Consider the following 27,121-nt stretch of genomic DNA (forward strand, 5'->3'; position numbering starts at 1 on the left):
AGGTGAGCAAGCGGCAACCGAGGAGGCCTGCTTACCATTTACACAGTACTGTGAACCCCCTTCATAATGCAATGACCTGCTGCAGATTTCATCAGGCGAGCAAGCGGCAACCGAGGAGGCCTGCTCACCATTTACACAGTACTGTGAACCCCTTTCATAATGCAATGATCTGCTGCAGATTTAATCAGGTGAGCAAGCGGCAACCGAGGAGGCCTGTTCACCATTTACAGTACTGTAGCACCCTGCAAGAGAGAAGGCCTGTTCACCATTTACACAGTACTGTGAACCCCCTTCATAATGCAATGACCTGCTGCAGATTTCATCAGGTGAGCAAGCGGCAACCGAGGAGGCCTGCTCACCATTTAAGCAGTACTGTAGAACCCCGCAACAGAGGAGGCCTGCTCACCATTTACAGTACTGTAGAACCCCGCAACAGAGGAGGCCTGCTTACCATTTACACAGTACTGTAGAACCCCCTTCATAATGCAATGACCTGCTGCAGATTTCATCAGGCGAGCAAGCGGCAACCGAGGAGGCCTGTTCACCATTTACACAGTACTGTGAACCCCCTTCATAATGCAATGACCTGCTGCAGACTTCATCAGGTGAGCAAGCGGCAACCGAGGAGGCCTGCTCACCATTTAAGCAGTACTGTAGAACCCCGCAACAGAGGAGGCCTGCTCACCATTTACAGTACTGTAGAACCCCGCAACAGAGGCCTGCTCACCATTTACACAGTACTGTGAACCCCCTTCATAATGCAATGACCTGCTGCAGACTTCATCAGGTGAGCAAGCGGCAACAGGGGAGGCCTGTTCACCATTTACACAGTACTGTGAACCCCCTTCATAATGCAATGACCTGCTGCAGATTTCATCAGGCGAGCAAGCGGCAACCGAGGAGGCCTGCTCACCATTTACACAGTACTGTGAACCCCTTTCATAATGCAATGACCTGCTGCAGATTTCATCAGGTGAGCAAGCGTCAACCGAGGAGGCCTGTTCACCATTTACAGTACTGTAGCACCCTGCAACAGAGAAGGCCTGTTCACCATTTACACAGTACTGTGAACCCCCTTCATAATGCAATGACCTGCTGCAGATTTCATCAGGTGAGCAAGCGGCAACCGAGGAGGCCTGTTCACCGTTTACACAGTACTGTAGCACCCTGCAACAGAGAAGGCCTGTTCATCATTTACACAGTACTGTGAACCCCGCAACAGAGAAGGCCTGTTCACCATTTACACAGTACTGTGAACCTCCTTCATAATGCAACGACCTGCTGCAGACTTAATCACATGTGGGATTCCCAGGTGTGCCGCTTAGGCACGCAGATTAAAGGGTTGTGGTGAAAAGCCAGGATCCCCCCCCCCAGTGTCCAGTGTAGACTCTCGAGCACATTTCTTCTAAGCTGCAATGTCTGCGAATGTCAAGTGGCCAGCTGCTGGTTCTACACCCACTCCCAGTGCCCCACTCACTGCCGGGTCTGTGGCTGCAAGTGAGCACGTGGCTTTGTTTCTAGCGGCCAGCTGCTGGTTCTACACCCACTCCCAGTGCCCCACTCACTGCCGGGTCTGTGGCTGCAAATGAGCACGTGGCATTGTTTCAAGCGGCCGGCTGCTGGTTCTACACCCACTCCCAGTGCCCCACTCACTGCCGGGTCTGTGGCTGCAAATGAGCACGTGGCATTGTTTCAAGCGGCCGGCTGCTGGTTCTACACCCACTCCCAGTGCCCCACTCGCTGCCGGGTCTGTGGCTGCAAGTGAGCACGTGGTGTTCTTCCCAGCGGCTGCTGGTTCCACATTCACTCCCAGTGCCCCACTCACTGTGGGGATGAGCACGTGGTGTTCTTCCCAGCGGCTGCTGGTTCCACACCCACTCCCAGTGCCCCACGCACTGCTGGGTCTTGGGCTGCAAGTGAGCACGTGCCGTTGTTTCTAGCGGCCAGCTGCTGGTTTCACACCCACTCCCAGTGCCCCACTCACTGCCGGTCTGTGGCTGCAAGTGAGCACGTGGTGTTTCTAGCGGCCAGCTGCTGGTTCCACACCCACTCACTGCCGGTCTGTGGCTGCAAGTGAGCACGTGGTGTTTCTAGCGGCCAGCTGCTGGTTCCACACCCACTCCCAGTGCCCCACTCACTGCCGGGTCTGTGGCTGCAAATGAGCACGTGGCATTGTTTCAAGCGGCAAGTTGCTGGTTCTACACCCACTCCTAGTGCCCCACTCACTGCCGGGACTGTGGCTGCAAGTGAGCACGTGGTGTTCTTCCCATCGGCTGCTGGTTCCACATCCACTCCCAGTGCCCCACTCACTGTTGGGATGAGCACGTGGTGTTCTTTCCAGCGGCTACTGGTTCCACACCCACTCCCAGTGCCCCACTCACTGCCGGGTCTGTGGCTGCAAGTGAGCACGTGGTGTTTCTAGTGGCCGGCTGCTGGTTCCACACCCACTCCCGGTACCCCACTCACTGCTGGGTCTGTGGCTGCAAGTGAGCACGTGGCTTTGTTTCAAGCGGCCAGCTGCTGGTTCCACACCCACTCCCAGTGCTCCACTCACTGCCGGGTCTGTGGCTGCAAGTGAGCACGTGGCTTTGTTTCAAGCGGCCAGCTGCTGGTTCCACACCCACTCCCAGTGCCCCACTCGCTGCCGGGTCTGTGGCTGCAAATGATAATAAAAACAATAATCTGAACTTGCAATGTTTAGTTGTGCTACCGGCAGCAGCAGCACTGCAGCAATGAGAGAGCAATGCTTACACAATGCATGCGCATACACAGCATGGCAGCAGCATTACCTATTCTGGAAGAGCAGTGCTCCACGGCAGTGCCATTCTCTTGCTTAATGTAATGATGCCCTGTTCCTGCACAGGCATTGGTCTGCTGCCTGCTTTACTAGGCATGTGTGTGACCAATCAACCCCACACCTCTAGTACACCAGAATGGATCTGAACAGATTGGAATACAATTCATTTAAAAGACTGTGTCTAACTTTGGTAACGTGGACGGAACGGCAGGCTTATCTGCGCAAGGTTGTGGATTGTTGGTTAGTTGCAACACAGAAACAATTACCCAATAATAAAGGGCACTGTCCAGTCAAGGTTGTTTACAAATATCTACTTTATTATTATTATTATTATTATTACAGACAGTTCTAGCAACAGTACAAATACAACCCATCCTGTAAAAGAACAGAGGGCAGACAGTTTCACGAATGAAAGGGATGTACTCCAGACAATAACGGGACGGTAATTGGCAAAGTAATCAGTCTTACTGTTCAAGGTTATTCGGTTCCAGCACCAAGCGGGCAAAGGGTCGTACCGGTCTCTAGGGGCCTTCGGAGAAGGACCATGGGGGCGGAAACACAATGTACCTGGTGCTGAAGAAGTTCTTGGTGCTCAACAGCATCGAGCCGGTTCCAGGGCACTTTGCAGTCCTTGAGACTGAGTTAGTGGCGGGAGACCACTGCGGGTACCAGTCGGGCTGGCAGTTAGGCAAGTGAGGCTGGACGGACGTCTGCTGGCTGTCCGGTGCAGCTGCTCAGGGCCAAGAATCGTTGTCTCTGTGCTGGTTGGCAGATCTGGAATGCTGGTCGAGGCGGCTCGGACAGCTCTTGTGACTGCGGCGTGACAACGGTCAGCGGTGAAGCCGGAAGCAGTTAGAGTACTAGATTGCCTCGAAAATGTCCTTAAAAGATGGACACTGGATGATGCTTGTGTGGCACTCCTCCTTTCAATGCGGATGGCCCAAAGCTCAGGCGAGTGATTGCATGCAACAGCCTTGTCCTTAGTTCAGATACTCTCTTGGACTTCCCACCTAGGAAGCTTGCTGGCAGAACCTAGCAGGGCACGCTGTGTGCTGACTGGGTACCGGTTCTGGAGCTGCTGGACGGGTCCTCAAAGTCCGGTGTCTCCCTCTGTTTCCTTGGAGATGTTTAGGGGAGTGATCTTACTTCCCTCTTGGAACTCCTGGCCTTCCTTCACTGGCGGAAGATGTAAGGTAGACTGTACCTTCAGCCCGGGCCCAAATGAGTCCTCATTCTTTCTTCTTTTGAAGTCGTCGGATGACCTGCTAAGTGATGGGTACAGCCCTCTTTTAAAGCCAAATGGGTCCCAGTGATTGGTGCAGGCTAAGCCTACCTTCATGAACCAATCCTGGGTCCCCACCAACAATCTTCTGTTATGCAGGAGGTCAGGACCAGAGTGCTCTGCAACAGGACAGATAAGGGGTGACAACATATATCTAAGTCCCACCCATCTTCCTGTCTGTTGTACATAAGTGTCTCTCTGGTTAACTGAGACCTCTGTGACTCTTGATTAAAAGCACAGGTCTCCCTTGAGCTTTGTGCTGAAAGCAGACTTACTGTCTCCCCCAAATCACATCCTTCAATCGAGAAAAAGCCCAGCGAGCGCTCTCTTCCCGTCCAGAGGGTCTAATTCTCAAAATGCGGGATGCCCAGAATGATACTGTATTGTGACAAAGCCTCTTATGAGCGGGCAGTGCCCATGTTTGCTCCAACATTGACTCATTGGAGGCGTTTTAGGGCAACCTTTGGTGGCAACATCAATAGTTAAGCCTCTGATGGGGCATGGAGTCCCCCCTACCCCCGAAAGGGGCTTGTAGAGCACATTCTAGAACGATTCCCTTGCGCAGTGGGGGGCTGGGATCCCTCAAAGATGAACCATGGTGTGGGTGTGCACAGAGAGCTCCTCCCTTAAGCTGGAGAGTCAAGCCAGTGCTCACCTCAGCACCTCAAGAAATAAATCCCCGCATGACCCTGCATTCACTTAATGGTGTTCTGTATCCAGGAGGTGCATGCGGTTGCAGCGCCTCGCTGCCACTGTCCGGGCTTGACCTTGACGCAGCGCCCTGTTGCCAGGATGGGCGCCACGCTTGTGTTCACCCTCACAGCCCGGCTCTTACTCTATGGAGCGACCCATTACCAGCAGGGTGTAATATCTCAACTAAGTGACAGGAGGCTTGCCTGGCTGATGAGAGACATGCCTGACTCAACCATGGATGTTATTGCTCAGTCCCATTGGTAGAAGAGTAACACGAGCCCTCCGGTTGCGCCATGGAATGTGGAATCCAGGTTGAAGAGCAACAGTTTCCAGCTCCTTCCGACACGGACAGTCTCGCTCCTTTCTTCGCGTTCATTTATACTTATTTATATTTAGTAATATTTAGCTACCATATACATAATAAATAACATTATATTCAACTACTCACTCCGTGCAGTGCCCTTCCTTGAATCCACACACTACATTTTGGCGTCGAGGATTTATCCGTTTCCTGCCGGCCAGCTGTCTGCACGGAGCCGCTCCGCTCATGCCCGAGCGTTGTAGCGGCCCCGAGTGTGTTCCTGAAGGTAACGCAGTTGCCTTGTGCGAATGGGCCGAGGGCGCAATAAGTATATGCTTCGTTTGAAGTCCTGCGTGCTTTCACAAAGCCGGCGCCCGGCAGCTGTTTCGTTTTAGTCTTCCTGCTTTGTCACGCGCACATGCGCATAACTTATTTGGCTTCCCGTTGAAAGTCGATGCCTTTTAAAGACACAGGCACGTTTTTAAATATACAGGTTAAAGTGGATAACGAATTGCACGCCGGCGGAAGGGATTAAAAGCATTTGGTGACTATACATGTACTAAGCTGCACTGGCATTATTCACAAGTTTACATCACCAAGTTAATATGCTTTAAAGGAATTTTCTACACCAGCCCAGTATTTATTGTTACCCAAGCAAGGAGTATTAATGTTAATGCATCATCCAAGTGTTCTTTAAGAATAAATGGTGCACTGTGATCTGCAAAATAGTTGCAAAGAACATCATTAAGGCAATTTTAAAGACCCATCCTACACACCAGCATCTTTGCTTTCATCACTGTTTGCATTAGTTTATTATGGCTTTCAGCAGTGTTCCTCTGCCTGTTTTCTTTATGCCAAGCACCGATGAACCCAGCATTCCATGGAAAAGATGGATAAAGTCATTTGAACATTACGCTGGGGTTGTATGTGGTCCTAATTGCAGTGCAGAGAAGAGGAAGTCATTGCTGTTACATTGTTTGGGTCCAGCTGGTCAAGAGAAATATGAAACCTTGCCAGAACTGTCAATTGAGGAAAGTGTTGATATCAATGAATATGAGCGTGCTGTCAAAAAGATTAACAAGCACTTTGAAAAAAAAATGAGCATTATTTTGGAAAGGTATAAATTTGGGGAAAGAACACAAGAGGAGGGAGAAAGCGTTGAGAAATTCATTACTGCCCTGAGAAAGTTAGCTAAGTCATGTAACTTTAATGAGCAGCTTGATGAGAGATTAAGGGACCAGTTTATGCTTGAATGCCGCAGTGCTAAAGTGAGAGAAAGACTCTGGTCAGAAAATGATCCATCTTTGGACACAGTACTTCGTGTAGCGAAGGAAGTGGAACATACCGAGGAATGTGTGAAAGAATTGGAAAATAAAATTGGACATGTGAAAATTGAGAATTGTAACAGCAAGTCTGTAAAAGTATCAAGTAATGTTGTTGAAGAAAACAAATCCATATCTGTGATCAACAATACCTCTGTCAGGCGCAAAGTGCCTAATAGACTATATGGTTCATCGCAACTAGATAAGGGGAGATACAAGTCTAGTCATAAGGGAGCTGTTAGTGATCGTAACAGGAAAGATAGTCCCGACAAGCAATCCATGAGTTCTAGAAGGAGACGCCAAGGAAGGTGTTACAGATGTGACAGTGCCAATCACTGGGCCGATAACCCAGATTGTCCGGCTTTGAAAATTATTTGCAGCAAGTGCAAAGGGAAAGGTCATTATTCAAAGTGCTGCAAAATCCGTAATAACTCTACAAACTGGATAGGAGGCAATTCGGATAGCGGCCATAGTAGTGGAGAAGAAGATGAAGAATGCGTATTTGTCATTACTGGTGATGATGATGATGAGGAAGTACTGGAGAGTCCCAAGGCCATGGTTTCAGTCGATGGTGTAGAAATAAATATGATGATTGATACGGGTGCCAAGTACACGTTGTTGCCACGCCATTTATGGAACAACGAGAAACATGAGTATTTACATGAGACTGATATAAACCCCAGAGCTTATGGTGGAGTGAAAATTGACACTATAGGGTGGTATTGGGGTAAATTGAAGTTTAAAGATAGAAGAGCTAAAGGTAAAATCTACATCACCAATCTTGTCAGGACACCACTTCTAAATTGGACCCATCAGAGTAAATTGGAAGTCAAGCTAGATTCGACCATCGAAGACTCGATGTTTGCTATAAGTAATGATGGGAGTAAACCGAGTAAAGCTTTTGTCACGCGCAAAGTGAACGTTGCGGAGATCATGCAAGCTGTTTTTCGAGACGGTGTAGGATGTCTTCAGGGCTGTGTACATCAAATTAGGTTGAGACCAAATCATAAACCCATTGCACAGAAATTAAGAAACATTCCGCTGTCCATGCGAGATGAAGTCAGAAAGGAGATAAGAAAGATGAGGAAATGGGGATTATTGAAAGCATTGATGCTAGTGAATGGGTTTCGCCACTTGTTGTCATAAGGAAGAAATCTGCTAAACTCAGAATTTGTGTAGATATGCGGGAATTGAATAAGTGTGTCGTTCCTGATCGGCATCCCCTCCCCAACATACAAGAAATAGTGTCCACAATTGGACCTTCAAAGTTTTTTTCCACTTTGGATCTGACTTCTGCATACCACCAGATGAAATTACATAAGTGTGCCAGGAATCTCGCTGCATTCATCACGCCGGATGGTCTCTACCAATTCAAGAAGATGCCATTTGGACTATTGTCCGCGACTTCGGTTTTTCAGAAGGTGATGCACAATTTGTTCAATGATGCAGCTGGAGTGATTTGCTTCCAAGATGACATTTTGGTACATGCAGACGATCAAAATTTGCATGATGAGAGGTTGCGTTATGTATGTGGAAGGTTATACAGAGCAGGAATGACTTTAAGTAAGGACAAGTGTAAAATCAACTGTTCTGAGATAGAATATTTAGAACATAAGATTTCTGCTGAAGGAATTTCTCCAAGACCACAACTTGTTGATACCATCAATAAGATGCCAAGGCCGTGCAGCAAGGAAGAAGTTCATACATTTATTGGAATGGCGGAGTATTACTCAAAATTTGTCAAAGATTTTGCCGTTCACACAATACCATTACGAGAATTACTCAAGAGGAAGACTTTTGAGTGGGACAATGATTGTGATGAGGAGTTAAATTTTATTAAAGCTGCTATAGGATCCGCTCCTGCTTTGAAGAACTTCTGCACCAATAAGAAGATAATTATCATGACTGATGCCAGTAATGTTGGGTTGGGAGCAGTTGTTACCCAAGAGGATAAAGGTTGTGAAGTAGTGATTGCATTCGCCTCGAGGTTGCTTAAGGGGGCGGAGTTATCGTATGCTGCAATTGAAAAAGAAGCCTTGGCGATAAAGTGGGCAGCTGAAAAGTTCAGAATCTTTATATGGGGAAACGAAGTTCAATTCCGAACAGATCACAAACCACTGACTCATGTGTTTATGTCAAAAGGTCTGGACAAAGTCTCGAACAGAATCAGATGGGTGATGATTCTTCAAGAATTCAATTACAAAGTAGTATATGTTCCTGGAGTTAAGAATGTCACGGCGGCTTGTTTGTCTCGCCTAACAAATGTTTCAGAATTGATGATGGGGAAGATGACATGGAAGTCGTTTTAAGTATTGAGGCAACTTCGATTTCAAAGTCCGAATGGGACAATGCTGAGCGAGATGAGTCTCAAACGTCTAAAGGAGTTACTTAATTGTAAAAGTTCCTGGAACAAGTCAAAATTTGAAGATGCAAATTTAATGAATTTCTGGTCTGTTGCTGATGAGTTACATGTTCATGACAAATTTGTTATGAGAGCAGATAAAGTTATTCCTCTGTCAAGTCTACGCCAGAAGCTTATTGATCTGGGACATGAAGGCCATCAGGGCATTATAAAGACCAAACGAAGAATAAGGAATGACTTCTGGTGGCCAGGATGCGATTTACAGATTGAACGCTACATCACAAATTGTATCCTTTGCTGTAATAGTGAAACGAAATGTGTGGGTGTGAAACAACCGATGGTGATTACGGAGATTCCGAGCAAAGTATGGAAGGATGTGGGCATGGACATCTTAGGTCCAGTGTGTAGCAGTGGAGTGCAGAAGTACTGTCTGGTGATTATAGATCTACTCACTGGGTGGGTGGAGGTGCTGATTGCATCTAGTATTACGGCAAAAACAGTAACTGATTTTTTTATCCACCATATGTGAAAGGAAAGGATACCCAGGGAGTATTCTTTTTGATAATGGTACTCAATTCAAATCCAAAGAGGTAGCTGAATTCTGCAATAGATATTCTATTGAACATAAAACAAGCTCAATATACCACCCCCAGACAAATGGGATGGTTGAACGCTTCAATAAGGTGTTGAAAGAGGCAATCAGAATGTCTTGGGCTAATGGTATGAACTGGGAGGATGCTGTCAAAGAAAGAGTGATTGCTCATCATTTTACACTACACTCCAGCACAAGTCATTCACCTTTTGGACTCAGTAGAGGAAGGAAGGCCAACACCAAATTGGCTTCTGTGTGGTTAGACACCAAAGTTAATGGGGTTGATAAGGATTTCAGTACTGTGTGTGATAAGATCAGAGGAGTTCAGAGGAAGAACAAAATGGTTTATGACAAAAAAAGATGTAGTGGCAAGTATGATAAAATTTCTGTTGTGGGTAAGCTGGTTAGTTTTACTTCCGTCCGGTCTTAGAGTGGGGCCCATGTAAGTGGTCTATGCCAATTAGAGTAATAGAAGCTTTTAGACATGCTGTCGGAACGGAAGATGGAAGGGTCTGGAATGTTCAGAAGATTTGAGTATGTGAAGACAGTAACAGCAAACGCAATAGGAATGACAGTGAGAATGTTAGTATGGATGTGAAGGAAGGTGATCAGAGAGTTGGTGATGGGTTTGATGTGAAGGACAGGAAGAATGTTTGTAGGGTTGAAACCAAGTTAAAAGACGTTTCATTGTCAGTCCGTCCCAGAGACACCAGTTGCAAGTCCAGATGGGGAAGATCATATCGGCTGCCTAAACGGATGGAGGACTATGTGTGACTTTCAGTTTTCTGGAGGACTATGTGTGACTTTCAGTTTTTTGAGTTTCTCCCATTTTGTTTTTAATTGTTTTTTTGTAAACCTATGTTTATGAACAATGTAAAGGAAGGGAGATGTTTAATGTCTCAACTAAGTGACAGGAGGCTTGCCTGGCTGATGAGAGACATGCCTGACTCAACCATGGATGTTATTGCTCATTCCCATTGGTAGAAGAGTAACACGAGCCCTCCAGTCGTGCCATGGAATGTGGAATCCAGGTTGAAGAGCAACAGTTTCCAGCTCCTTCCAACACGGACAGTCTCCCTCCTTTCTTCCCGTTCATTTATACTTATTTATATTTAGTAATATTTAGCTACCATATACATAATAAATAACATTATATTCAACTACTCACTCCGTGCAGTGCCCTTCCTTGAATCCCCACACTACACAGGGGCACACAGTCTGCACACTGCTTGGCCGTCTATGTGGGGGCAGGGAAACCTCAGCTTCACCTCTGCCTCCCCGGGTGCCGAATACGCGGTATTGCCCCATAGTAATGTGGGACTGCTGCTGGGCTCGCCCCCTGCCGGGCGATCCCACTCTGGACCCCCGGGCTGCTGCTGGCAAACAGGATCCAGGTTGAGAGACTTGCCTGGGCCCCCCGTTGCTGCACTTCTGGCATACGGGGTTGGCAGGGACTCCCTGCAGGGAGCCCTTCACAGTGCTACAAACTCGACGGCCCGCCCCTGGCATATGCGTCCCGTTAAACATAAAAAAAAGAACAAAAAAGAAAAGAAAAAAAAAACAGTGGGTTCGCCTCCATGCTGCTAAAGACTCGGGAGCACTTTCCATGGCTTGCTGCAGCCAGATGGCCCTTGAAACCGCTTTGGCCAGGCGGCCTTTCAAGGAAAGATTTGGTACATCATTTTTATTTTGTAAAGTGCACACTATTAGGAATTTTAATAATTTTTTAAAGGACTCTAGATTTTTAAATGCAGCAGCTTAAGAAGATGTTGTGTGTAGTGTAACCACCTGTTTTATTGAACAATGGTAAACTGCAGTGAACTCTAGGACTGCTTCAAAATATATATAGGTAACCGCCACTAAAATACTGTACAGCAGCATTCCTTTGCCCACCTTTCTTATGTATTTACTTTACCCTAGTGTTTATTTTATTTCTAGGGGTTTGGGGATTTCATACACCTATTGCCTTTCCTGACCAAGTCCTTTTCCTACAGCAGCACACCCAGGGTGATCCGTGAACTCGGTTGTGTGGGAAAGCCAGAAACAGGTAAGAAGCAGCATAAGTACTTACAAGTCTCTTCAAAGTAATCAAGTACTGCATCATCCCTCTGCCTGACCAACCCCGTATCACACTCCATCGAATAATCCACTGCCATCAACTCCTTCAACAAGATCAACATGACCTGACCTGTCAACACATAAATGCCACAACTGGCAGCCCACTACATATCCCGTTGCGCAAAACCACAACTACCTAGACAACCTTCTAGACACTCCTTAAGGAAGACTTTGCTGCTGGCCTACCGTCCTCCTCAAGTCCACATCATATGTGGACGACATCCTCCCTGCCGCAGTACTCAAGACCCTTTCGAATGAAGCACTCTTCCCTTACTTGACAATCAACAGATCCCTTACCCTCTGACCAACAACACACATCGAACCCCCGGACACCAAGACTGGGATATGTGCAATTAACCTCAAGGACTTCACACCCCAGCTGTCCACTTGCACCAAGTCTCTTGGGTTTGACATCGACAGACCGCTCTCCTTCAAAGAGCATATTGCAAGGAAGACCCAAACAGCTTGGTCCCAACTTTCTTTCTTGTAGAAAATCAAGCCCTTCATCCATCCCAGAAAACAACTTTAGATCTGGATTTGTATTTTATTTATATTTTGTTTAGCGCCTTTAAGCCAAAGTGCTTTATGTAGGATCCAAAACGGTTACAAAATAAGTGTATAAAAAATAAAATCCAGATAACAATCGCTCAAATGTTTTGAAGTAGATATGATTTCAGAGAACCACGAAACAGAGTAGGTGGAAATGGAGCGCAGAGAAAGCAGAAGTGTTCCAATGGAGAGGGGCAAGATGCTCAAAGGAACGAAAACATGGCAGAGCACACTGGGGACGAGGAGCCAAGAATAAAAAGTGAGAAGAACAAAGAGCGTGCAGGGATATAGAAAGATATTAGTGCAGCAAGATATCTGGGAGCAAGACCATGATGATATTTAAATACAAGACAAAGAAAGTTACTTTTAATTTGAGAATGAAAAGAAAACCAAGTGTTTTAAGAGATGCAGTAATAGAATCCCGTGATGAATGAAGACACAAAAGAAGAATGGAATAGTTGATCACTGATTTAAGTTGGGCAAGATGAGAGTTGGGGAGGCCAAATAGAACAGAGGAGCATTAGAAAAGTTGAGAACAAATTAAAGAAAAGATTAGAAGTTTGGATGCCTAAAAAGTAAGAAATGGCTTCTTACAGATCTGCTGTCCAAGGGTTGGTCCTCTCCCACGTGGATGGTGGCAAGGCCCTTTTGGAAGGGCTTCCAGCGAGGGGAGAGGAAACCCTCTCCTTAATTTATCTTTGAACCTCAAGACCAGAAGGATTTGCCTGTATCTCGGTTGGGGATAGTCTATTCGAAGTTCCTCCCTCTGCCATAGCGGTAAAGACCGAAGCCTCCAAGGGAGAGGACTGTTCTTCTCCCTCCCCATCGTAAGGGCGTATTTGGGGTGAAACTGATGTGTGCAAAAGACCTACTGCAAAGGGTGCACTGGGAACCCAGGACCCTGCAACTGTGACAGAACCTTTTCACGTGCCTTCTGCAAACATTGGCCCAGAGTCCCTGGACTGAGCCTCCCAGCAACCCAGAAGTCCAAGAACCGCCATGGTCTCTGGCTGCAGCCTGGATCACTTGTCAGCTACACCGACCCTGGCATCTCCTGCCTGTCCCAAGATTTTTCATGCCAGGTGAGGTTGGGGCTTCACTGTGTGCGCCAGCCGACCCACTTACTGAGAATCACCACTTCATAAAGTGACTAGAAGCCTAGTTCGACGTTATTTAGCCCAAATACAAGAAAGCATGTAAAGGTGTTACCCCCTCCCCGCCTTAAAGGACCTCAGTGAATTTTTGACCTTTTTAAAGTACACCTCCTTGAACATTGACATTTTCTGCTCTAATCATTTACCTGCACCCATGTCTTCACCCAGAGGGCTCCTTTATTCACAAAGCATGCATTCTGTCTCCTTGGTGTGTGGGTCTTTAATATTTTCGATCAGTTGTGGGTATTGTTTTTATTAAAGTACCTATTTTTCTAGGACATTCTCTTCTTTTCATAGCACTGTACTATTGTTTGTGTTGGAACTGCACCAGCGTGCACCCGTCCTGAAGACTCTAGCCTGTCCCCAGCCCACATTTCTCAAGGAGGCAGAGGAGGTATACCTGTCAGGCTGTGCCCCTTTCACCTTTGACTGGGGATCATTGCTAGTTTAGTAGTAGTGTGGGGCTGAGTAGGCCGTTTTGAGTGCAGCTTGGGGTACAATACAGTGAATTGCAGATTATGCTACAGTAAGACATTGGGCCTCATTACAATACCAGCGGTGGCCGTGCCGGTATAACGGGCACGACTGCCGCAGGTATAATTTTTTTTCCGGCACTCATGAATGGGCAATTACCGGGTCATTACGGCTGTGACAGACCCAGTAATTGCCCATTCACTGGCGCCGGAATAAAATGCTTCCCATTCGAGCCCGGATGCACCGGCACCATTTAGAATGGTGCCGGTGTATCCGGTATGCGCTGCTCGCGGGTGCCAGTACGCCCGCCAGATCAGACCTGTTGGGTACCGGCAAGCTTACTGGTACTGTTGTTACCGGACCGGCAAACATATGAGGCTGATTGGGTGTAGTGTGAGGTGTAATGCTGTGTATGTAAATTGTGTATAGTAAGGCGTTTGGTGCAGCTTGGGGCACAATGAGATTGTGCATACAAGAAAGTGTTTGTAGATGCACATGGTGATTGATTCATGGGGCAACATTGGGAGATGTTCATGTGTACCCCAGGGTCGATCATAGGGCCACATGGAGAGACCGACGTAGATGGAGGTGTCAATGGGAGTCCTTTGGTGATGCATTCAGCGGGCACCTATTTCACAGGCTTTCATAGGGCCACGTGGATGTTCATGCAGGCAAATGCAGGGAATGGCACATGGAAGACAGACCGCCAGTGTACACCTGTTCTGCCGTTAGGGTGGCTCAGCGGGTTAAGTGCTTGTTGCTTAGATCTGGGTTTGATCTGCAGGTCGCAGGATCAAATCCGGGACAGGTCGACTCAGCCTTTCATCCTTCTGAAGTTCATAAAGTTAGTACCAATTTCGATTGGGTAATAATACAAATTAATAATGTGTGTACATATGTCCTATATAAAGCGCTTTGGGTAAAAGTGCTATATAAATAACAAAATATGTATTTTTAACGCCCATATACAGGTGTCCATTGTATTCCTACATGCTGCCTTATTTTTATTTTTTTAAGTAGTACCTAAAGTGAAGCCTTCTTGTGAAGTTTGAAAGATTGTCTTTCTGGTGTGAAATGTGCAGCGTCACAGCACTCTGCCTTCCCTCCTAAGAAGGGGGGGGAGGGGGGGAGTGCAGACGAATGCACATTTTTTGTCCATGCAGTGTAAACTGTATACCTGGGCCCCTGCCTGGATTGTGGGTGTCAGCCATCGTGGTTGAGGCGGTCTGCATTCCTAAAAACAAAACTGTTGGCTTAAGCCAATGCTTGTTAACTTTGTTCTGGTGCTGGAAGTAGCTTTAGGTGTTTTATCCCCCCACAATCCTCAGTGAAACGTGCATTTGCCGAGGATCGGGGCTACATCGAATCCGAGAGTGCCAGGAAAATGGATCTTGACTATCTCGTGCCCATGCTTTCTTTAATCGCTTTTCACAACTGCTTTGCAATCTTTCACCGTCACAGATGGACAGATCTATAGCTGAATGGTATTTTACTAACAGGTTGTGAGAAACACAAATGATTGACCGTATCTGAAACATGGTGCACACCGGCCATGTTCTATTCAATGCAACCACAGTCTATTGAAAGCTTCCAAATGCTCTCCATGGTCAGTCGATCCTTTCAGGTTTCCTTTTGCACTTCCGTGCAGCCCAGGCTCCCTTGCTACCACTCTTGTGTTACCACCGTCCAGCAGACAGGACAGTCGCTGATGTCCTCATGTTCTGGAAAATATCTCACTTTCCAGTGTTTGGTTTACTCTCTACTGATCCTGACGCCCGCTTTGTTTCGGCATCCAACAATCATCTATGCCTTCTTCAGGAGTGAAATAATTTGCCCAATTTAGAGTCAGTCCTATTCCATCTACATCCGGTAATGTCGGTCCCAATATGTTGGTAATAGCTTGTTGGGAAATCTGACAAGCTGTTTGTGTATATTCTCTTGTCTGGACAGCCGTGTGTCCGTTCCTGCAGCATCATCAAAACTCTTGCATATAAATTGCGGCACTGCTTGTATCTGCGAATTCTCACCACATTAACAACTTGGTGCTGATAGACACATGATATTTATTTTCCGCATTCAAAAATGTAATTTTCTGTTGGTATAACTTAGCCATGTTGCCCATGCGTCCCTTTAATGTCATATGCTGAACTCCTATTTTTGCTATAGATCACTCCATATATAATGATGAAACCTGAATGGTTCTTAACCCCTTGACGGCTGGGCTATTATGCATGTTTATACAAATAGGACACGTATACTCGTCCTTAGCACTTAGAGTGACTGTGCGCGAGATATTAAAGATAGGTTTTTGCTGGCAATATATGTTAAATTGTCTGGAGGAGATGGCGACGGTACAGGAGTCGCTACAGTGACTCCCTCTAATCGCTTGACGACTCCTACAAAAAATAAAAGAGCTGTTTGTGACCAGACGACAAAAGTCCTAGCAGGGCCCATTGATTGCAAGTGGCAGGGGGTGGGGTGGGGGGGACCGACGGACACTTGCGTGCAAAAACGATTTGCTCACGTATCCATCTGCCTCTTCATCTTTGCTGCTGTATCACACTGTAAATTTTCCCCATTGTAGTTTACCTCCTGGGTGCACTGTTGTAATTCTGCTCCCTGGGTTCCCAACGTGTTTAAAGCCCTATGATTTTACTCCATGAGGGTGTTTTTTTTAATTTATTTATGTTTTTATCTATAGAGCGCAATGTTAATCAGGTGGCCACATGGCGTGAACGGGAGATTTATCCTTTTGGTTTAAAAAAAAAAAAAATCAATTTTCAGTTGCTTTCTAAATTGCATGCGATTATTGATGGTTTTTAGATGAATCAGCTGTTTAGTACATGGATGACGTGCCATGTAAGAAATGGACCGTCTACCTGTTCAGCTTTCTGGATTGAAGGGGATCATCAGAAGCCCCACTTAGGATCTTGATTAGGATGGTATCTTTTTAAACATATTGACAAGCATGCTGGTCTCCTCCTATGGGCATTTCCCTCAACCGGCACAAGTCGCAGCTGACTCCTGCCTTGGAGTGCGCTGGGACACAGCAGCGCAGCAGATGTTCCCCACGGCGGAGAGACTCCTCTCCCTCTGCAAGGCGCTAGGGCATTTTCTGGCCAACTCGACCACTCCAGCATGGTGGTTCCAGCACTTTCTGGGACTTATGGCGTCTTGCGTGTTCACGGGCCAATATGTCCACCTCAAATGAGGCGCCTCCAGCTCCACCTGGTGGCCAATTGGGACCAGGAGGTGGGGTCTCAGTGGGACAGGATTTCGATTCCCCCTACCCCCAATCCTCCTGGATCTTCGCTGGTGGCCGATGGGCTGCAATGTGGCAGTGGTAGCCCCCTTGTACCGACCAGAGCCCACTCTGGTGGTGATGACGGATTCTTCCCTGTCGGGTTGGGGGGGCTGTTCTGGAGGGCTGCTCCATTCATGGCGCATAGTCCAGGGCGTGGTCCCTTCTGCATATCAATCTTCTCAAACTCAGAGCGGTGGGCCTGGCACTCGAGGCTTTTCTGCCTCATCGGGGACACTGCGGTTCTGGTCAGGACTGACCATTCTACTGCAATGTTTTACCTGAACAAGCAGGGTGTCGCCCGTTCGCTCCCCCGCCCCTCCTCTGCGTGGAGGTGGTGGTGATCTGGGAATGGGCCCTTACAGAAGGAATTTGGATTTTGGCGGTCCACCTCCCGGGGGACAGCAATGTGGAAGCAAACCTACTCAGCCACTTGGGGTTCAACACCTACGAGTGGGAGTTATACATCAACTCCTTGTAGCCCCTGTTCCAGAGATGGGGGTTTCTGGATCTGGACTTTTTCGGATCTCCGCTGAATTCCGAGTCCCCCCGGTTTGCGCCTTGGTCATGCTGGGGTCAGAGATCTCTGGGGGATGTGTTCCAGCTCTGCTGGCACAGCCCCAGCAGCTCTGCGTATCTTCCTCCACTGTTGCTACAGCAGACCCTCCAAGTTCTGGACTTTGGTGGGCTGCAGCTTCATCCTGATAGCCCGCACTGGCTATCTAGGGCATGGTTTTCGGACCTACTTCCGTTGTGCTCACCGGGGCCTGTCCATCTTCCGATCTCCCAATTATCTAAAAGTTACTCCAGAGGGCATGATTTATACAAAAATATCAAAATTATTTGTTTAAATTGATATAAAATTATATATGAAGACAGTTCAAGAAAAACAGTGATATAATGCAGTTAATGAAAACTGCATATAATCAATCAAGGCATAAAATAAACAGTGTCGCATAGCAATTTGCTATGCAATTCTGCAGGTTTGCTAATTAAAGTGACCCTTGTGTAGCAAAACTAGGTATTTAAGTTACCCTGTTCAATGAAATCACAGTTCACCCTACATTACTGTCTTGCCCCGGTCTCTCTCCGCCCTCTTATTTCTGTTCACTGCGAGTTCAAAGGGGCTAAAGGAGAGAGAGGGCAGCTGTAACCCTCTCCTCCAATCATAAGCGCAAAAGGCCTGTGTGGGAGTGCTAGGTATGAATTCTTTTTCTTTTCAAATAATTAACTAAACTTAATAGACTTAATTGGGATGATACTTTTATTAAGCTAACTATATCCTGTCTGGCAAAGATGTATGTGTTAGGACAGTCATGTAATTTCACTCCTAAAAATGTAAGTTGTTACATAATGAATAATTACAGTATTGCTACTGTAAAACACTTTTGTCTCCAAGCTTTACAATACATTTTAGGTTGATGCATCTAAATCTCATGGTTTAGATTATGTTTGAGTTAATTGGGGAAATCAATCACATTGACGAGTGAACACTTTTTAAAATGTACTTGATCACACAACCAAATGCTTTGGTGGAAAACCTAGGTCTGTCATGTTCGTAGCATGCATCTGTGCAACTGGTGCTCAACCCATGAGCTGATCCCATACTCACTGACATTCTAACTTATCACCGTGTTGCTTGATACCAGCTACCCTGAAAGTGAGATGGCTGAAAACTGCAATATTCCATCTAATTTTCCCAGTTCTCTGCCTGCAATGCCATCCACTCGGATTAGTCTTAATGTCTTTCCTCTTGCGTAATGAATACCCAAAGCTAACTAGATGTTTACGCAAAGTAGTTAACAATGGTTCCATCCTCTCTGTATAATCTACAGATCTGCTGCAATACCAAAAACTCTAGTTAGCCTCCCGAGCTCCCTTTGCACTAAGCTTATGATTGCATTATATGTTAGCACCTGTGTTGGGGTGCTGGCCAAACTGTTTTCAGAACCTTTTTATCATATCTGTGTCCATTCATGCAGCTAATCTTTTACATTATGCAGACACTCGTCCAGGGCTTGCAAAGTCTACTTGACCATTCGAGTAGAGTTTATGAAGGGTGAGTACCATTTGCTGGGGATGTTTGAACCTTTTATTTAAAATGTACTTTGTTTGCAATAAATGTTAAATACATGTTTCACTGTGAATGGTTGGCCTCTAGCGGCAGCAGTGTGCCAAACAAAGAGGGTGTGTGGTGACCTACACCATTTTCAGAAAGCAGATTTACATTGGTTGTCATCGGTTGTCATGGACGGGGTGTATTTCTTAGATTGAGTAGATAGTTATACAACCTGCAGATCTAGCAGAATTTTTAAGAATTTGCCAGGCCTTACTCCTCTCACTAATGTCTTACTTCAGCGGTAGACAAAATGCTATATTGCTCATTTTATGTTTTGGGTACAAATAACGTCTGTTGACATAAATAATATTAGTACAACATTGCTAAACAAATGGGTTGGTTTGCTAATCAAGAAAATTGCAATTCACAAACTCTATGAATTTTTTAAAACGAATTTATGCCTTGTCAATTATATATGTAATATAGTTAAAACACACAAATCATTTTCACAACTGAACTGGGCTTGTGGCCTCGGCCCAACCCTCACATCCACAACTCACATTTCCTTCATATCACCAATTATAAATAAAACATTGCAATGACATGAACAATAATCATGTAAGTATGTTTTTTTTATTCTTGAATGGATCCCAGTAAATTTATTTTATAGACCACAACCACATTTCTCGGTGTAACAGAACCCGACCGGTTTCGACTCAAAGGGTACAACTTCACCACGTCTTCATCAGGGAACTTACAGCATTCTATAAAAATCCATATATATCAAAAATGACATAAACCTACATATAATATTCAACCATCAATTAAAAACACATGAGTGCCATGAACCACCCTTTTTAATTCAACATGTGTCCTAGGACATATGGTGAATCCCAATAGTCACCAAAAACCTTGGTGTCACACAAAACCAGAGCTATAAGCAAAGGAGTGACCATGCAGCTAGGCAGAACCCAACACCTTAACATTCTACAGATGTGCATTGCCTCACACAAGTGTAGATGTAAGTCACGCTTCATGGGTGCAATTGTATTTTTACCTTATTCTGTATTCACCTCCTTATTTGAAGGTGTATTTTAGTGCTGATCACCTAAATCGAGAGTATTACAAGGCACATCATTCACAACCCCTTACACAGGGTCAAAACAAGATGGAAGACCCCCATCTTGTCCATTTTCAAAAGTGTGCTAACACTGCTTATACTCACCAGGGATTTCTTAGTGTGGAGCAAATTGTGTTATGTGGACAAGCTGGAACTTCCACTTCGTTTATGTTGGCAACCCTTTTCATAACTGTACATAGTTCATATTAAGCAATATCTAATGGCAGAAGAATGAAAATAATGTGCCAGGAACGTTACACATTAATTTCTCTGTATAAGGAGAAATTTATCTATACCCTCTCAATTGATCAACAGATATTCCACAGGATGGCAAGTGTGCCATTCACTTTATAACTTGTTGTAACAGACATTATCTAGTAAATCAAACAATGGTCGGAGACTAAAAGATTCTAGCCCCTGCATGATTCACAGTTTACTCAAGGACAGCACTTCTATAATTCAAATCCCGCAGCATGCCATCAACCGTTTTTCAATGTTAATTAAGTATGTATCTGCACCTTAGTCCTGTGATTACAGCTTAGCACGTCTGCACGTAACATGCTACCAATACAAACAAAAAACTAGAATGACAACGCTTAATTTTGCAAACCTATTCATTGACTTAAAGACCCAAGTGGCCTAACTATCCTGTTGTAGTTAGGCCACTTGGTATCCTGTTGTAGTTTGTACAATGCTCACTAGTGCCAGCCCAAGCAATGCCACAAGAGGCAAACCTGCACTACACACTTCTCCTTTTATCACTTGTATAGCCGCCCCTGAGGAGACACGTTGGTGTCAGCTGTATATATTGTTGTCAACTGGTGGCTGGTTGCATCATCTCCCTCCCCATAAAGGGAACCCACCTAATTTGCAAGGATTATAATATCCACCGTGGAGGGCTGGTTTCGTGTGGGCTATAATCTATTTGCACCATGATTCTTGTGGGCAAATGTAGAAACCAATCTTGCAGGCGGAACCTAGAAAGGTCCCATCTATTATGCAGTCGATAATCCAACTTGCGGCCAGGGTTCCAAAACCTCCCTTAATTAAGGGCCAATACTAAAAGAACCTCTGTATCTTAACCAATACAAATAGCGGCCCTTAGAAATCTTAAAGACCAACCCAGCTTTTAAACTGTGCGGATGAGTCCAGTTGTAAAATCCCACTGCTCCGTTGAGTTTAAGCCTCGCTTGAATGTTATCAAGTTGAAGATCCATAGCTGCTCCTTATAGGCCAGTTTTTGTGTTTCCTCTGCAGTACTGGCCCACTGAATATTATCCACACACAACCAGGAGAGGTCCTCCAACCTGTGTCCCATTTCAAAAAAGTATATAACCAATGGGGCATTCAGGGTCCTGGTGCAAGTTTTTAACCAGTGTTTGTTGATTCCTAAATGGACGTCCCTTGATGTTTTCCTAATGTAGATCTTTTTACATGGACATAATACTGCATACATGGCGTTGTTGCTTTTGCAAGTGGTAAAAGCCTGCAACCGTCATACTCTCACCTCATGCTCAAAGGCCTGGACTTTCATAGAATATTTGCATGCCACACATGAGGTACATGGATAATGTCCAACCACTGGAATATAATGAATGTTATGAGTTGATGGACGTTTTGCCACTGTACGGTTTGCTTTTGTACATCTGCGTTACATTTTTACTTCTTTTAAAAGCAAATAGCGTTTTTTCCAGTTACACTCCTGCTATATTTAGGATTTTCCAATTTTTCATAGTTGCTCCCTTTATTGCCTCACTATGCTGACAAAAAGTAGATGAGCACACCAAGCAGTCCATGGAGTCAGGTTTTGTTTTAGCCAGAAGTAAATTGTCACGATTCATAAACCTGACCCCTTTCCTGCACTGTCTAATCAACTTTTTGGGGTATCCCCGTTCCAGCAATCTCGTTTGTAAGACATTTGAATGATAATTAAATGTAACCATGTCTGTACAAATACAGATCCAAAAACGATATTCTTTAAGCCGAATATTCATATGCAAATTTGGTTCATCCAGTCAGTGAATTCCTTCAAAGTTTCTGTGTTACCCTCCCAGATAATAAGCATATCATCAATATATCGACAATATAATATGAGATTGGAAAAAGGAATTGGCATTACTTAAGATTGAATGCTCTTCAATTAATGCCATATATAATGGCTAAATCGGGAGCAAAAGTGTAGCCCATGGCTGTACCTTTGCATTGCAAAAAATAATCTTCTTTGAACATGAAAAAGCTATTGGTAAGTACTAGTGATGCACAATCGATCAGAAATTATGGGGTAGAGGGCGCTAATTAAGCATAACCTCCAAGCTCTGTATTGCTTTCTCTTGGGGAATGTTGGTATAGAGTGCCTCTATATCTAGAGTGACCAAATGTTGCTTCATGGGATCAAGTTCAAGGCCTTCAATTCTATTCAGAACATCCCTAGAATCAAGCAGAAAGTTTGGAGCGGCCATTGCAATGTGTTTAATAAAGAAATCAATATACTTGGTCAGGGGCTCAAGAATCGAGCCACACCCTGACACAATGGGATGTCCCTGGGGATTGAAGGTGTCCGTATGGATTTTCGGGAGGGTATAAAAGGGAATACGTCCTGCTGATTGATTGCTTGAATTCATATTCTTTCTTGGACAAATACCCAATCTCTAAACTCCTCTTACATAGTGCCAAGATTTTTCTCTTAATGATTTCTGATGGATTTACATTTAGATTCTGATAGTGTCCTGGAATGACCAACAACCTGTAGACCTCTTGATCATATAAATTAGCATCAGTCATAACAGTACCCCCTCCCCGCCCCTATCCATCGCTTTGATCACAAACGAAGAGTCACAAGCCAGTGCTTCTATGGGCCGTAACTCCACAAGGGCAAGATTAGGGTGCAAGGCATAATGGTGAATAGTAGTTTTTATTTTTTTATTTTTGTTCGTTTTAGTTTTATTTTTTTCCGGTTCCATCAAAACCATTTTTTTGGTTGTTTATAATCTAACAATAGATTTTTACAAAAAAGAGAAACAGAAGATAAAACAATTTCAATTCATTCATTCCTTCATATTGGAGATCTTGAATCCATTTGTAGTCCAAAAAACATTTTGCGAGAGCTTTTTGCTATTTTACTAATTTTGTAGTAATTACACTAATCAGTTCATCTATAAAGCTACAGCGTCGCAGGCGTTAAAAGGAAACGACTCTCACTATGCGTTACATGATGTTGATCATCGCCAATAGCATGATGTTTTGTCCCCACCTATCAGTATTTGCCAGCAGAGGTCTTCGTCCCTGAGACAAAAGTTTGATAGGGTGCTAGGCAGGTATTTCAAACAAATACTTCAAGTCGCTGGGCATCTCAGAAGCAGATGGCGAATTGTTTCTTGAAAACCATTTTCTCAAATGTGAGTACTTCTGCTGGCACATCTGAGGCATTGGGGGTAAAGATGGATTGTATAGCTAAACCCGTTGTATTTTCCTCAGAATCAATCTTTTCTGGCAAAAAAAGAACTTCAATCTTACTTTCCACAATAATTGTTTAATCTCACTGGTAAACTGCATAGCAATTGGGGTTTGCGTGTGTACAAACCAGCATTTGGTTTGTGTGGGTATAAACCACAGACCACATTGTAGCACAGACCTGTGCACCTCACTTCATTCATGTGAAGACCAATTAAAAATTCGTAATGATACACCTACCAACGGTACGCCCGATTGCGGGTTTTAAAATCCTGGTGGTCGGAGTTCTATGACTGGGCATTCTTGAGTCTGCATGTTGTGTGTTGTCTGGCCTTGTTAAAAATGTCTGCGCCACGATGACCACTCCTTCCTCGAAAAGTTGCCCCCCTGATTAAAAACTCAGGCCAGCCTGATTTGCTTACTCCCTCATTCCCTGAATTACTTGATGAGGTATCTGAAAAGGTGACCCATCATTTTCTGCCTAGACCAAAGTTATTGCCCGGGGTTGTTTTCCAAAGAGACAGTTAATCATCCGCTAAGTAGGGATATACAACTTCTTTCTTAAAATTGGAAATCTTTTTTTAAAAATATTTTTTTACTTATTTTTTGTAATAGTGGTCGTCTTAAACTCCAAAAATTGTTTGCACCAGTTCAAGTTTTTGTTTTGCCTCTGTGATCAATTCATTATTCAAAAGCTTTTTCTCAGCCAGTGTATCCGCAATTTTTAAACTCACTCTCGGAGCTGTTTTAATAGTCCAGACTAATTAGTCCCGACTACATTTGGTCGCAACTTTGCTGAATGCCGTTTTATATTCTAAATCATCCAAGAAAAGGCATGGGGTAATTTTAACTTGGAACCCCTGTGGAATAATGCTTGATTTAACATATTCCTTGAGGACATGACCATGCAATTTTGTAGAGAATTGTTTTTCTTTCCTAAGTAGGGCCTCACCGGAGACATCACTATTGTCAGTATTCAGCAATTGCAGATTCTCAAAAAAGGAAGGTCCTCTATCAATTCTGCTATCTGTGCCTCAGTGAAGGATATGGCGTCACTCAACCATCGCGGGAACGCTCAATTCCAATCTAGTCTCTGGTAGTAAGTCAATGTGGTTCTGGCAGCCTTGCAATGCGCAAGCCCTTTGATCCGATGGCCTCAGTGAACATCAGGCTGGTGACTCAGACAGTATTGCTGGTGGTGCTAACGTCGGCATGAAGGGTCAGCGAGCTGCAGACTTTGTCATCATGTGAGCCATTCACTGTGTTTCCGAGCAACAAGGTAATCTTGCACACTCATCCAAACCTTTTGCCCAAGGTTGTCACTCCATTCCATCTGAATCGGGAGATCTGCCTGCTGGTGTTCTTTTCGAACCCGCAGTGTGATGCCGAAAGGGCTTTGCATTCCTTGGAACCCTCGGAGTCCTCGTTTCTTACCTCTTACTAAATCCTCCAGGAAGTCTGAGACATTGTTCATCACGTTTGGGGGGAACGTCGCCCGGCTCCAAGACTTCCAAAGCTTCTATCGCCCGGTGGATGGTCCAGGCCATTATTGAGGCGTATACAGCCATGTTCAACACGGTTCCTGAAGGGATTCATGCCTGCGCGGTCAGAGCTAAGACCACGACCGTCGAGTTTTAGAGACATGCTTCCTGGGATGTCATCAGCAGGGCGGCTACTTGGGCTACTCAATCGGTGTTCTGTAAGCACTATTCCCGGATACCAGCTGCAGGAGAGATGCAGAGTTTGGCCAGGCATTTCTAAAGAACCTTTTTCCTTTGTCTTAGACATAAATCAGGTTGTCGCAGCTCCACCCTATGGTCTTGTTTGGTGGAATCACCCAAAACGATGGAGGAAAGTCAGCGGGAAGTATGAGTAATCCTTAGTCCCTCTTCCTCCATACCTCCTACCATCTTTCCCCGCTTGTATGCCAGGGGCTAAAGTATTGAGTATAGCCAGGTACTTAAGCGTCTGACGTGTTAAAAGGGGACTGATATGAGGCGCTGGAGGGTGGACCTTGCGGGGCGATCCCAAGCCCAGGGCAGCGGATCCGCACGCTGGACTACATTTTTCACGGCCAACTGTTCCAGTAATGTCCCCATGTTGTGGGACACCCACAAGTAATGAGGAAAGGGGACTAAGGACGTATGAGTACTCTAGTCACTACAGTGAGTCACTTATATTTCTGTTGATTCCCTAGGCAGGCTTTAAAACATTCATTGGTTCTAAACAGACATTTTGTGACAAAGTCTGTTCACCGTGATTGTGAAGTCAGTCGCAGGGATTGGAGCTGGCACATTTGTTTTTCCAGCCTCCCGAAGCTCCACTTAAATGAGCCGATCTCCTGGTGCTCCCAGGTCATCTTTAATGTTGCACTGTTCACTCCACCTTTGTTTGCTAAACTGGCCTTGGAATGCACTTTCTCTTCTGATTAAGATATGGCTGCTGCTTCCCCTCTTTCACGTCCACAACCCTGTACGGCCTTGAATCTGCTCGGTAAACGCCCTTCTGTTCTGCGTCCTTCCCCAGATGGTGTGCGGAACACAGTGTACAAAGGGCCTTTCTGTGCAGTGGCGAAAGAAGCACACAATCGGCCCTCTTTGTTCTTATTTGCTCAGTTTTCTTCTTTCCAAGGAGAAATTATTCACATCTTTAACAAGTAAACTACGGTTTTCCATTTTAATTAATACAAACGTGAGAGTTTCCTTACCAATTCATACAGGAAGGGATTACATACAGGCCTAGCACTTCGATGTATTTGATAGGACCAGACTATAGCAAAAGAATTCATGTGGTCATGGCTCAGTTACTGTCATGTGGCTTGCATGTTGGCACAATAACTGATGTGGGGATGATTACCAGCAAAGTTAGTAGGATGGGGCTGGGGTACTGGCACAATAGCTGATGTGGGGATGTTATGTTACTGATGCTTCTTAAGCGCACGGTCACCAAAGGCATCTTAGCGCTGGAGAGGCAATGCAAACATCAAGAGCAGAACTACTCCTATAGGGAAGCAAAAGCTTATTGGAAAAGAAGTCTTGACCGCTTTCCTAAAAACGTTTTTTTATTAACGGAGGCAGTTCGTTCCACAGTGTAGCACCAGCTATAGAAAATGCCTTGCCTCTGATTCTCATGCGATGGTATGAAAGTACGGTAAGCAGGTTAGCAGAGACTGAGTGTAGCTGACGGCTGGGAACATATCGAGAACATTTAATTTGCAAAAACTCAGCGCCTTGTTCATGTATATCGCTATGCGCAACGCCTTAAAACTGATGCGCTGATGAACAGGGAGCCAGTGTAATGAACGTAACACTGGAGTAATGTGTGCTCCATATGGAGTACCAGTGTAACCCGGGCCACCATATTCTGGAGGCGTTGTAAGCGCTGAATGAGGCCTTTGGATTGGGCCAAATACAGTGAGTTACAATAGTCCAGCCGTGATATTAGGGCAGCTACTATTGGATGGCAGAGAGGAGCAGGAATCGAGTGGGGGGGCGTGAGAGCTCTCTTTAAAACTTTCAACTGCAGCGACTTGGTTGGCCATATACAA

At 45.2% G+C, this 27,121-nt stretch overlaps 1 protein-coding gene across 4 annotated transcripts in view; it reads left to right on the forward strand.

The window, feature by feature from the left end:
- The window catches only part of TJAP1 (tight junction associated protein 1), a 580,368-nt gene that overhangs the window by 152,198 nt on the left and 401,049 nt on the right, over positions 1 to 27,121 (forward strand). The window contains exon 4 of one of the 4 annotated variants that reach the window (XM_069608809.1): positions 11,288 to 11,396. The exons of the other annotated variants lie outside the window; for them this stretch is intronic. The gene's annotated coding sequence lies outside the window, so the exon portion shown is untranslated. The remainder of the gene's footprint in view (positions 1 to 11,287; positions 11,397 to 27,121) is intronic. 4 annotated transcript variants of the gene reach the window in all.

The sequence above is a fragment of the Ambystoma mexicanum genome, chromosome 4q, assembly GCF_040938575.1.
Source record: "Ambystoma mexicanum isolate Mex_15411 chromosome 4q, UKY_AmexF1_1, whole genome shotgun sequence".
Lineage (NCBI taxonomy): Eukaryota > Metazoa > Chordata > Amphibia > Caudata > Ambystomatidae > Ambystoma > Ambystoma mexicanum.